The following is a 12,756-nucleotide window of genomic DNA, read 5'->3' on the forward strand; positions in this document are numbered from 1 at the left end:
AAAAAGACAAATTACCAAAGATTAAGAAAATAAAACTATATAAATACAGTTTATTTTATTTAGTGTTATAATTTAAATGAATTCTAGAAAAATAACAACAACATTTTAATTTGTTTTTTGTGTTATTTGATTCATCTGAATTTCTAGACCATGCTGAGGAGCTGCAGAATTCTGCAGAATACAAGGGAACAACAAGTGATCCAAATTGGTGGTGAGGAGGGTGTAGGAGGCCTGGTAGGACATGACCAAGGGTAATATAACCGCGAGGAATTACTGTAACCCAAATGAAGGCTGAACATGATAATGGGGCAAGAGGAAAGTCAAAGGAAATAGAGGAAAGAGCTAGGAAGTAAATGGCATATACAGAGTTCTAAATAAAAACATGTCCATATGTAATTATATTTATATATGAGGATGTTGAAATAGATCTATGTGCATATATTTATAGGTTTAGTATTAAGGTTTCAGATGGACATTGGGTCTCCACTCAAGTATTCCCTCAATGCAAAAATACTTTGTTCTACTAAACTGGCATTCCATGATGATCACTTTCCCGACTCAATTGCTGAAGACAAAGAGGGTGCATAAGCAAATGTGGTGAAGAAAGCTGATGGTGCCCAGCTATCAAAAGGTATAGCATCTGGGGTCTTAAAGACTTGAAGGTAAACAAGTGGCCATCTAGCTCAGAAGTAACAAAGCCCACATGGGAGAAGCAAACCAACCTGCATGATCAGGTGGTGCCAAAAGGATCAGTTATCAGGCATGAAAGAACAAAAACTACTCATTGTGTGCTCACCTCCCCAATAGGATCGCTGAAGACAAATGGGTGCATAAGCAAATGTGAGGAAAGCTGATGGTGCCCAGCTATCAAAATATACAGCATCTGGGATCTTAAAGGCTTGAAGGTAAACAAGCAGCCATCTCGCTCAGAAGCAACAAAACCCACATGGAAGAAGCACACCAGCCTGTGTGATCATGAGGTGTTGAAGGGATGAAGTATCAGGCATCAACAGAACAAAAAAAATCGCATCATTGTGAATGAGGGGGGGAGTGCAGAGTGGAGACCCAAAGCCCATCTGTAGGCAATTGGACATCCCCTTACAGAAGGGTCACGGGGAGGAGATGAGCAAGAGAGGGTGCAGTATAGCACCAATGAAACATACAACTTTCCTCTAGTTCCTAAATGACCCCCCCCCCTACTATCATGATCCTGTTCTGTCTTACAAGTATGGCTAGACCAGAGGATGTACACTGGTAGAGATAGAACTGAAAACCCAGGGAACCCAGGGTGGATGATCCCTTCAGGACCAGTGGTGAGAGTGGCAATACTGGGAGGGTGGAGGGAGGGTGGGGTGGTAAGGGGGAAACAATTACAAGGATCTACAGATAACCTCCTCCCTGGGGGATGGAAAAAAGAAAAGTGGGTGAAGAGAACGTTGGACAGTGTAAGATATGAAAAATAAACAATAATTTATAAATTATCAAGGGTTTCTGAGGGAGGGAGAGTGGGGAAGGAGGAGGAAAAATGAGGAGCTGATGCAAGGGGCTTAAGTGGAGAGCAAATGTTTTGAGAATGATGAGAGCAATGAATGTACGAATGTGCTTTACACAATTGGTGTATGTATGGATTGTGATAAGAGTTGTATGAGCCCCTAATAAAATAATATTTTAAAAGAAATCTGCAGAATATCCTTTGAGAAATTTTATTATAAGACATGTGTTGCCCAGGTTGTGTACCCAATAATGAATATGAGTGCTCCTCCAATATCTCAGTCAGATATTTAAATGAACAGGTTGTGTAGAAAAGCTAAACCAGTGAAGGTTCTAACTCAAGGAAATAGCTCACACAGTTGTGGAAGCTGCAAGTCCCAAGTCTGTGGGTCACATGTCAGGATCATATAGCCGAGGAGCTGACAAACTCACAAGTGGCAGGTCAGATGACAGGCTGCTGGCTTACAGGCTTTCAAAAATCCAAATTCACTGCCATTGAGTTGATGCCGAATCATAGCAACTCTATAGGACAGAGTGAAATTACCCCTGTGAGTTTCTGAAACTGTAACTCTTTACAGGAGTCATTTTTCTGAGGAGCACCTGGTGTTTTTGAATAGTTGACCTTAGTTAGTTATCAGCCTAATGCATGACCACTATACCACATAGGCTTCAGAGGCTAACAGATGCCAGGATTGACAAAGAAGGTGACAGGCCACTGGCTCAAGGCCAAAGAACTAAAGACCAGCTGATAATGATCCAATTCCAAAATCTCGATCAAGCAAAAATCCAGAGAGTACTGCCAGAATATCCAGATAAATTTGATACAGGCAGACCCCCAAGGAAACTCCCTTTTAACTGGCTGGCTGCTTATAGCCAATCTCACCATAGGAGTAATTATATTATATCAGACACCACCAGTTATGACTACATCATAACTGCAAACCACTGAGAATCATGGCCCAGCCAAGTTGACTCTCTGCTTTATCCATCACAGTGCACACCTTCTCACTCTGATACCTGTACACATCTTAAACCATCCAGTCTTTAAAAGGCAAACACCTGTATAACTGAAAATGTACTAGACCCATTTATAGCTTATTAAAATCATAAAAATTGCAGTCCTCATTTCTGCAACTGATCACACAACCATAGTTGATATTTAGAACTAACTCTTCCAACACCAGATTCAAATTCCCTTTGCCCTCAGCAGGGGCCTGGTTCTTCCAACAGGAGTGATTAAATACAATTTAGTGGATCGGGGAGGGGGGAGAAAAAAAAAAGAATTTAGTGGATCAATGTCCTTAACTTCCTGATATGTGTCTATCCCAATTTTCTGGATCCCATATCGTTTTCATCAATGCCCTCACCATTTGAAGTTGAATGTTCAACTTGTGGTGTGATTCAACCACTTTTATGATAAGACGATGTGTTCCGTTTTGGGCAATAGCAGGTGTGTTATAACTGAAGTTATATAAGGCTTTCTATCAGAGCACAGGTGGCAACTTTGAGGTCTTTAAGCTTGAGCTGCTCTCCTTCTTTCATGACTTTGTCTAGAGTCAGTAGGACAAATCAAACACTTCCCCTACACTTCCCATTCTGACCAATTTGTAAAGAAGTACCAGATATAGAACCATCCAAAGTCTTGCTTCTCGCCAGTCGTATAGCACCTTTGCAACTAATCAGACTTGAGAACCAATTTAGAAAACTCATCTTTATGATTTTGTTTCACTGGGACCACTGTTGGTACTAAATATCTTATGTTTCATTTTGAAAAAATAAAAATCAATGTAACTTTACATATACATATATAATCAAGGAAATGACTCATGTCGCTGGAGAGGCTGGCAAGTCCCGAGTCGTAGGTCCACTGTCAGGCTGGAAGCCTCTCCTGACCCCCATCGTTGCAGAGGGTGATGAGCCCAAAGAACCAGAGGTCAGATGAGGATGACCCAGATTAAACAAAAAGCCAAAGAGCATTGACAAAACATCGCTATATGTTGAATACAGGCCTCACTCCCAAGGAAACTCCTTTGATCTGCTGACCGTCTTCTAGTAGATTTCATCACGAAGGTAATTAGATTTGATTAGATAGTATCATGGAAGTGACTGTATCAGTACATAACTGCCAACTATTGAGAATTATGGCCAGCTAAATTGGTACTCAATCTGAGCCATCACAAAGGTGGAGTGTTAAATATGCAGTATAGAATTTTGAGCAGGGAGCAAACCCTTACACTTATTTCAGTTGTGTTAAGGGGTGTAAAAGGAGATGTGATAGAGCACAATGGACTGCAGAAACAGGAGAAAATGTGAAATATTTTGACCCCCACTGAGTTTAGATCAAAACTGGTTTCTTAAAATTGTTTGTCCATCCTAACCATAGATCTCTTGTTAATTTCCTTTTACCTGTTTCCTAATTTTGTCTCCGCCACTGCTATCTATTGCTATATAACAGATCAGTTCAAAATTTAGCAACTTAAAACAGTACTTATTATCTCCTACTTTTTGTGAGTCTCAAGCTTGGATACGGCCTGACTGGGAAGCTTTGACTCAAAAGTTCTCATGAGTTTGCAGTCACGCTGCGGTTGGGATTGTAGTCTGATTTAAAGGCTTCATTGAGAGGATCTCTTCTCAACTTAATCTTATGGTTGTGGGAGAATTGAGTTCCTCTTGTTCTGTTGACCTGAGGGGCTTAATGCCTCTTTGGTTGTTGGCAAGAGGACCTTTTCACAGGCCAACTCACATGATGGAACTGGCATACTTCAGAATGTCAGTTGGGAGCCCAAATTTTATAATGTAATCTTATAAAATGTAATTTTTAAATAATTAATCTTAGAAGAGCCATCCCACCATTCTTGGAAACTCACAGGGACAGTTCAACCCTGCCCTTTAGGGTTGCTATGAGTTGGCATCAGCTCAATGGCAGTTGAAATCAAGTTGATGGAAATTGTTTGAATCTCGAACCTCACCATTGCAAAGTCTATGTTTCTCCAGGAAGTTTCCCTTTGGGATCTTGATGTTTTGTGAAGTGAAAGATATTTAGTTTAGAAACGATCACAGCAATCTTAACAAGAATATTTATTGAGTTTCTCTGCCAACGAAAGGGAAGCGAAAATGAGCGAAAGCAAAAGTAATCGCAGTAAGATGCTTAACAGGAAGTGCAATTCCTTAACCTTTTAAGTGATCACAAGATATTTTATGAATGTAATGCAAGTGGCCTCTTTACTTCGCTTCTTCTAATAGGTACACAGATCTTTCTTCTCTTAGCAAAGTATGTGTGGGGGTGGGGGGGAGGGAGAGGGTGGCGAGGTGGTGGTGGTGGTAACAGAGGCCCCATCCTTCTCATGTTGGCCGGAAGAGTTTACTTTTATAGGTCCTGGGGAGCCAGAGTTTATAACAGGTGTATACATTCCCTTACTTAAAAGGATCCATTTCAGATGCCAGAAGATTCTGTGTTGATGAGGGAAATGAAGGGAAATTATGAGAACAAGTGTTCTATTCACATGCTACAAAAATAAACGGTTTACTAATCCTTAAATAACATTTTACTCTGAGAACCATTGACAAACTTTAGTTTTATTTCTGTATGAAAGTCTCATTTTTATGAGTGTGATTTATCCACATGTAAGCAGTAGAGGCAAACTCTAAAATAAGCTAATGTTACCTCATGCTAAGTATATGGGAAAAGAATAAAATCATGTTATTATATTTGGTAAATAATGTAATGTCTATTATTATCTAAAAGTAGTTGAACTGTTATAAATACACATGTTTTTCTATTTTTTGACAGCTTCTCATTATAAAGAAAGTATATGACCAGGAAGACATGAATCAACACAATTCCATCATTGAACAAATATTTATTTAGCACATTCTTACATGCCCAGTACTATGATGATAGAATTTATCATACAGACAGATTTTTGACTAATTGAGAGTGAGAGGTGGTAGATTCTCTCCTGAAAATATCAATATCTTGAAAGCAAGTTAAAAGTTAATTCTCTTTGCTGTCCATATTGCCCCTGCCCGCCCACTTCAGTCTACTTATTTTCATGGTAAATTCATTAGCCTCTACAATGCGGGGAGACAATACCATATAAATGTCAATAAAAACATGTCTTTCTTCTTTGTTATAAGTTTTGACTCTTGGAGTGATCTGCCTTTATAGACACAGATAGACAGGTCTTTTCTCCACAAAAAAGCAGCTGCTGGGCTCAAACTGCTGACCTTTCAGTTGACAGTGAGCATTTAACCATTGCTCTCCAAGGGCCAATACTAATTATTTCTGCAAAATTGTATGTGATTCTTCTTGAATTAGATGTAGCTTATTTAACTTGTATTTTTCAGGTAAAGAGGCCCCTGCATTAGACTACTAACCAAAAAAGGTGTCCTGCAACAGAAAAGTGGGTGAAGGGAGATGTTGGACAGTGTAAGATATTAGAAAATAATAATTTACAAATTATCAAGGGCTCATGGGTGGGGAGAGCATGGAGGGAGGGGAAAATGAGGAGCTGATACCAAGAGTCAAGTAGAAAGCAAATGTTTTGAGACTGATGATGGCAGCAAATGTACAAATGTGCTTGACACAATAGATGTGTGTGTGGATTGTGATAAGAATTGTATGAGCCCCCAGTAAAATGATTAATTTTTTTAAAAAAGGATGTTCTGGTGACCCAATCAATAAGCACTCAACTGCTAACCAAAAGACCAGTAGTATAAACCCACCGTGTGACTACGTCAGAGAAGAGACTGTGATCTGTTTCCATAAAGATGAAAATGTAGGGCACCATAGGGTGCAGGTCTGCATTGTCCTGTGAGGCCAAGTATGAGCTGGAATCAACACCTAACAAAACCATGGGCAGCTTGGACCCATCTGGCAGCACCTCCGAAAAAAGGTGTGGAGATGTGCTTGCATAAAGCTCATTGGCAAGCAAAACCTTTGAAGCAGATCTACTCTGTGACCCACGCGGTCACCATGAGTTGGAATCAATGCAATGGTGACAGGCAATTCGGGTGAATAAGAACAAATAACGCACGCACCAGGAAATGGAAAGATAGTCACATCCCTCATGCAAACAGCCCTGAGAACAGCCAGGAGAGGTTTTGAACTCTCTTGATAAAGCATATTGCAATGCTGTCCTATAATCTTTCTGTGGATATTGAATGGTTGACTTTAGCCATTCACTATGCTTAGTTCTGATACTATGTCAAACCTGTTTCTCATTGCTGATCCCTCATCCTTATAAACAAAAATAATATAAATAGCAGACACAAATACCAGAGGAAGGTCACCTGTTGAACAACAAGAAAACATGTCTTATGTGCACCCCTCCCACCCCCAATCAGAGGCATTTCCTGTTGTCAACCTAGCAACGGAAGGCCCCTTCTTCCTCGCATTGAACAGAATCTCCACCAACTACAGCAGACCCTGGCATTACCAGGAGGACCTATCAATTAGAATCCTAGCCTATAGTTATCAGTCCTGCGAAGGACTCTCTTCCCCTCTGGGTCTGAAAGTCCCCACTCCCATGCAGAAGAAACCAGAGGGAGTTAGCCAGCCACAACAAACTCCCTGACTCTGAAAAGCCATTTTGTCTGGTGGGCCTGAGATTCCTTATCTCACCCGGAGACACCAGAGTAGCTGGTGGGTGGAGAGACAGTTGTAGAACCTCCTCTCAGCAAACTGTGGATCACAAAAGCTTGTATGTCCCCACAGAGTAGAGACTGCCCTTCCCTACTACGGAGACACTTAAGGCGTGGAGGATCCACTTCTAAAGTAGCACCAGTAGGGGCCACTGAGAACCTCAGCAGTACCAACAAATGAAGTACTGAAAATTAAATTTAAATTCACACCAGAAGTACAGCTTGTGATCCTTGTGCTAAAACTAAACAGGACAACTGCCCATTATAATAAAATATTTAAAGAGTACCTATAAACTTCTAACATGAGGCAAAATGTGTAGGGCGCAATAAAAGAAATCACCTGTCATACCAAGTACCAAGAATATCACACCTCTTTTTAAAAATCATTTTATGGGGGCTCATACAACTCATCACAATCCATCCATCCATCCACTGTGTCAAGCACATTTGTACATTTGTTGCCATCATTATTCTCAAAACAATTGCTTTCTACTTGAGGCCTTGGTATCAGTTTCTTATTTTCCCCTTTCTCCCCCACCCTCCCTCACGAACCCTTTGATAATTTTTGTTCTTTGATGCCTGATACCTGAACCCATTGACACCTCATGAACATGCAGGTTGGTGTGTTTCTTCCATGTGGGTTGGGTTGCTTCTCAGTTACATGCCAGCTTATTTATCTTCAAGCCATTAAGACGCCAGATGCTATATCTTTTGATAGTCAGGCACCATCAACTTTCTTCACCACATTTGCTTATGCACCCATTTTGTCTTCAGCGATCGTGTCAGGAATGTGAGCATCATGGAATGCCAGGTCATTAGAACAAAGCTACTCTATGATTAAAAGCAATTTTCAGTGTCTCTTCTGACATCCACTTTGATCTTTTCTTTTTTTCCCGTTTTTTTTAAAGACAGTTTGCTTTTCAAAGTATGGTGCTCTTGATTCATTCTACAATTCAAGTCTTCTGTTCAATGCATCTAATCTGTCCTTGAGATCTTCTCAAAATTCAGGAGAGATATACTTAAGGTCATAGTTGACCTTCCCAGACTTGTTCTAACTTTCTTCAGCTTCAACCTGTACTTATGTATAAGCAATTGATGACTAAGACATCAAACAACGCATTGCCTTTGGGTAAATCACTGCAAAATTCCTCCTTAAAATGGAGAAAAATAGGGGTCCTCAGACATATTTGAAGACTAAGGTGTGCTTTACACAGCCATGATATTTTCAGTTGCCTCATAGGCATGTGAAAGTTGGACACTGAATAAGTTCGACAGAAGAATGATGAGTTTGAATTATGGTGCTGGAGAAGAACATTGATAGCACCATTGAAAGAAGAATGTTGAAAGGAATGCCAAGAGAAAAAATCACAGCCAGAATGCTCCTCAGAGGCCAAAATGACTAGACTTCGTCTCACGTATTTTGGACGTGTTATCAAGAGAGACTGATCCCTAAAAAGAGGTATCATGATTGGTAACGTGACGGTAAGGAGGGACAGTGTATAATAAGGGCCTCGACAAGGGCTGCACCAATGGGCTTAAACATAAGACCAATTGTGAGAATAGCATAGGACTAGGCAGGATCTCATTCTGTTGTTCATGGGGTTGCTATGAGTTGGAACTGACTCGATGACACCTAACAACAAGAACATCTTTCTCCAGGGTTTTATAAAGCACACTTGGAGCTTTAAAAAAAAATTATAATGCTGTCTTGTACTCAAGACAATTAGACTATGATATTGAAAACTGGGAAAAGCAGGGAGATTTAAGTAGAAGTGAGGTTTTCACACTTCTCTACAAGGGTAAATCTGAATGCCAGCTCTGGTATTAATTTTAAAATTATTTTTAAACTGCAGTAATCACAATCAATGTATATTATAATTTCAGAGAATTGTCTACATGGCAGTAACATAATGTCCAGACAACTTGAGTGAAAAAGTGGAGTCTAGCCTGTCAAACAGGTTAGTCAATGAGGCCTCTGTGTGGGCATGGGCTTCTCCTGAGGATCCTGGGAACTCCTGTCTTCCTCCCTGGAGCTGAGAAGCACACTCTCTCTGCTTCACATTCCTGATGATGAGCCAGAGGGAGCTACACTGATGGAGCCAAACCCCTGGAGTTAGAGGAGCCATATAGAGCCCCACACCAACACTGAGATGCTTCCAATTGCACTGCATCCACAAGACTTTCCACCCACTGGCCTGTGAACTTCCTGAATTCAGTGTCATTGCATGTTCTGTGTGAATCTGAAGAGGAATTTGTTTTTTTAATACTTTTACTGGGGGCAATTACATCTCTTATCACTATCCATACATTCCTCCAATGTATCAAGTATATTTGCACATATTCCACCATCATCATTTTCAAAGCATTCTTTCCCCACTTGAGCCCCTGATATCAGCTCCCTATTTATTCCCCTTCCCTCCCCTGCCCACCCTCCCTCTTGAAACCTTCATAAGTTATAGATTATTTTTCCATATCTTACATTGTCCTCTGTTGCCCCTCTCCCACTTTCCCATTATTCGTACCCCTGGGAGGGGGTTATAGATTGATCCTTATGATCTATTCCCCCTTCCCCCTTCCCCCACCCCCCACCATCCCCTAATCCTTCTGGTATCTCTTCTTGTTGACCCGGAGGAGTTTCTCTATCCTGGATTCCCTGTGTTTCTTGCTTGGTCTGGTATAATATGATATGATTTGTAAAGTAGAATTGAGGTCATGACAGTGGGGTGAACAAAGCACCAAAGAGCTAGAGGAAAGTTGTCTGTTTCATTGGTGCTATTCTGCACCCTGACTGGCTCATCTCTTCTCTGTGACCCCTCTGTGAGGGGATGTCCAATTGTCTTCAATTTGGCATTGAGTCTCCCCTCTATGCCCTTCCACCCCTCCCCCATTCACCTTGGGTATGGTTTTATTTTGGGTCCTGGATGCCTGATACCTGATCCCATCAACACCTCATGATCACACAGGCTGCTGTGCTTCTTTCATGTGGGCTTTGTTGCTTCTGAGTTAAATGGCTATTTGTTTATCTTCAAGCCTTTACGACCTCAGACATTATATCTTTTGAAAGCTGGGTACCATCCCACTTTGTCTTCAGTGATTGTGTCCAGAAGGTGAGCATCACAGAATGCCAAATTGTTAGAACAAAGTGTTCTTGTGTTAAGGGGAGTACTTGAATTGAGCCCCAATGTCCATCTGCAACCTTAATACTTAACATATAGCTATGAGTACATAGTTCTATTCCTCTCTCATTTTATATATATTTACTTATGTACATGATCGTATTTAGGCCTGTATAAATGTCCTTTGTCTCCTGGTTCTTTCCTCTATTTCCTTTTTTTTTCTTTTTTTAAATCATTTTATTGGGGCCTCTTACAGCTCTTACAACATTCCATATATCAATTGTATCAGGCATATTTGTACATATGTCCTCTATTTCCTTTTTACCTGAAGAGAAATTTATAGACTGGTATCAGACATCTAGGCTAATATTGGACTTATGGATTTGATCTGGACTTGGCTGGGATGTTTTTATCAATATACAATTAGTCTTTGATATAAAGCTCTCTCTTAAACATATATGAGTGCCTCTGGTTTGTTTCTCTAGTCAACCTGACTAACACAGTCTATGAAAACTATACAAAGAGATAGTTCAAAAATATTGTAAATAGATCAAGATGGAACTCTTAAAAAAAAGAATATTCAAGAAAGCAAGTTGATTCTATACTTGACATCCTTAGGTAATACTGTAATTTTGAGCAAAAATATGAGTTATGTTTTAAGCTATGTAAAAATTCAATGCTGGGTGATTGAAATTACATGTAAGGGGAAGTAGGTTAGAAATCAAGAGGGCTAGTTTTGGATTCATGATAACTTAATATGAATTCATAAGTGAAATACTGAGTAAAAATTTAGTTACAATTTAGTTAATTACCAATCTAATTGAAATCAAGGTGAACACTGCTTTCTAGAGCAAAGGAAGTAGCAGAGATTTAACTATTAAAACCCTAAGATTAAAGCCATAGAAGTATTTTGATTAACTTTGATTTTTCAGTTTCATTTCAATTTAACAATTAAAGTTGCAAACATAGTACAAAGCTCCCATGTCTCACATTCAGTTTCCCCCATTGTTAACATCTTTCATTACAATGGTACATTCGTCACAATTAATGAACCACTATTGACACATTAGTTCTCTTTCCTTTTAAAAATATGTTTTATGGTAATTGAGTGAACATTTTCAGAGCAGACTGATTTGCCATTCAACATTTGATACATATTTTATTTCATCTCATTGATTGTAATCCTCTCAATGTACCATCACATATCCCCCTTAGTTCCCGTGTTTCCTGTTTCCATTCTTCTTTCTCTCCTTCATCTTTCTGAACTTTGTCCTTAGGCAAGTGGCTTTCTTTTTAATCTCAAGTGATTCATTATTCTAAGATATATGCCACTAATGTTATTGTTTCCCTCATAAACCTAGCCTATCACTGAACATTGAACCCTGAGATTGAATTTATTTCCAGACCTGTAGGGTAATTAAGGCCCTAGTCTCAATGGTTCTACCCGTCTCTATCCAACTCATAAGTCTGATCATTTGGGTTTGCTTCTTTTAAAATAATCATTTTATTGGGCCTCATACAACTCTTATCACAATTCATACATACATCAATTGAGTAAAGCATCCTTATACATTCGTTGCCCTCATCATTATCAAAATTCACCTTCTGCTTGGGTTCCTGTAATCAGCTCATTTTCATTCCCCCCCTCTCTCCCTGCTCCCCCCTCCCTCATGAACCCTTAATAATTTATAAATTATTATTTTATCTTATCTTACACTGCCCGGCGTCTCCCTTCACCCACTTTCCTGTTGCCCATTCCCCAGAGAGGAGGTTATATGTAATCCCCGGGATTTGGTTCTCCCTTTCTACCCGCCCCCCACCTTCCCTCCCGGTATTGCCACTTTCACCATTGGTCCTGAGGGGTTCATCTGTCCTAGATTTCCTGTGTTTCCAGATCCCAATTGTACCGCTGTGCATCCTCTGGTCTAACCAGGTTTGCAAGGTAGAATTGGGATCATGATAGTTGGGGGGATGAAGCATTTAAGAACTAGAGGAAGGTTGTGAGTTTCATTATTGCTACACTGAACCCTGAGTGACTAATCTCCTCCCCACTACCCCTCTGCAAGGGATGTCCAGTTTTCTACAGATGGGCATTGGGTCCCCATCATGCACTCCCCTCATTCATGATATGATTCCCCTCTCACCTTTGTTGCTTGAAACCTGGTCCCCTCGGCCCTTCATGATCACACATGTTGGTGTGCTGCTTCCATGTGGACTTTGTTGCTTCTGGGCTAGATGGCCGCTTGTTTACTTTCAAGCTTTTTAATAGTAATTTTCAATTTTGTTTCCTCCTTTTCTCCTACTCTATGCAGGACCTTCTAATGTGATCTTTTTCAGAACAATTGGTAGTGGTGGCTGGGACTAATTGTTTCCATACATCTTCAAATTTGTACACTTTTCTTTCATCTGGGCAGGGAGCGATCAGTGGATGCACTCTAGAGGGCTGCCCATGACCTTCTAAGACCCCAGTGACTACTCACCAAGGTAGGATGTAGAACATTGTGTT

This window comes from Tenrec ecaudatus, chromosome 7 (assembly GCF_050624435.1).
Source record: "Tenrec ecaudatus isolate mTenEca1 chromosome 7, mTenEca1.hap1, whole genome shotgun sequence".
NCBI classification, from domain to species: Eukaryota; Metazoa; Chordata; class Mammalia; order Afrosoricida; family Tenrecidae; genus Tenrec; species Tenrec ecaudatus.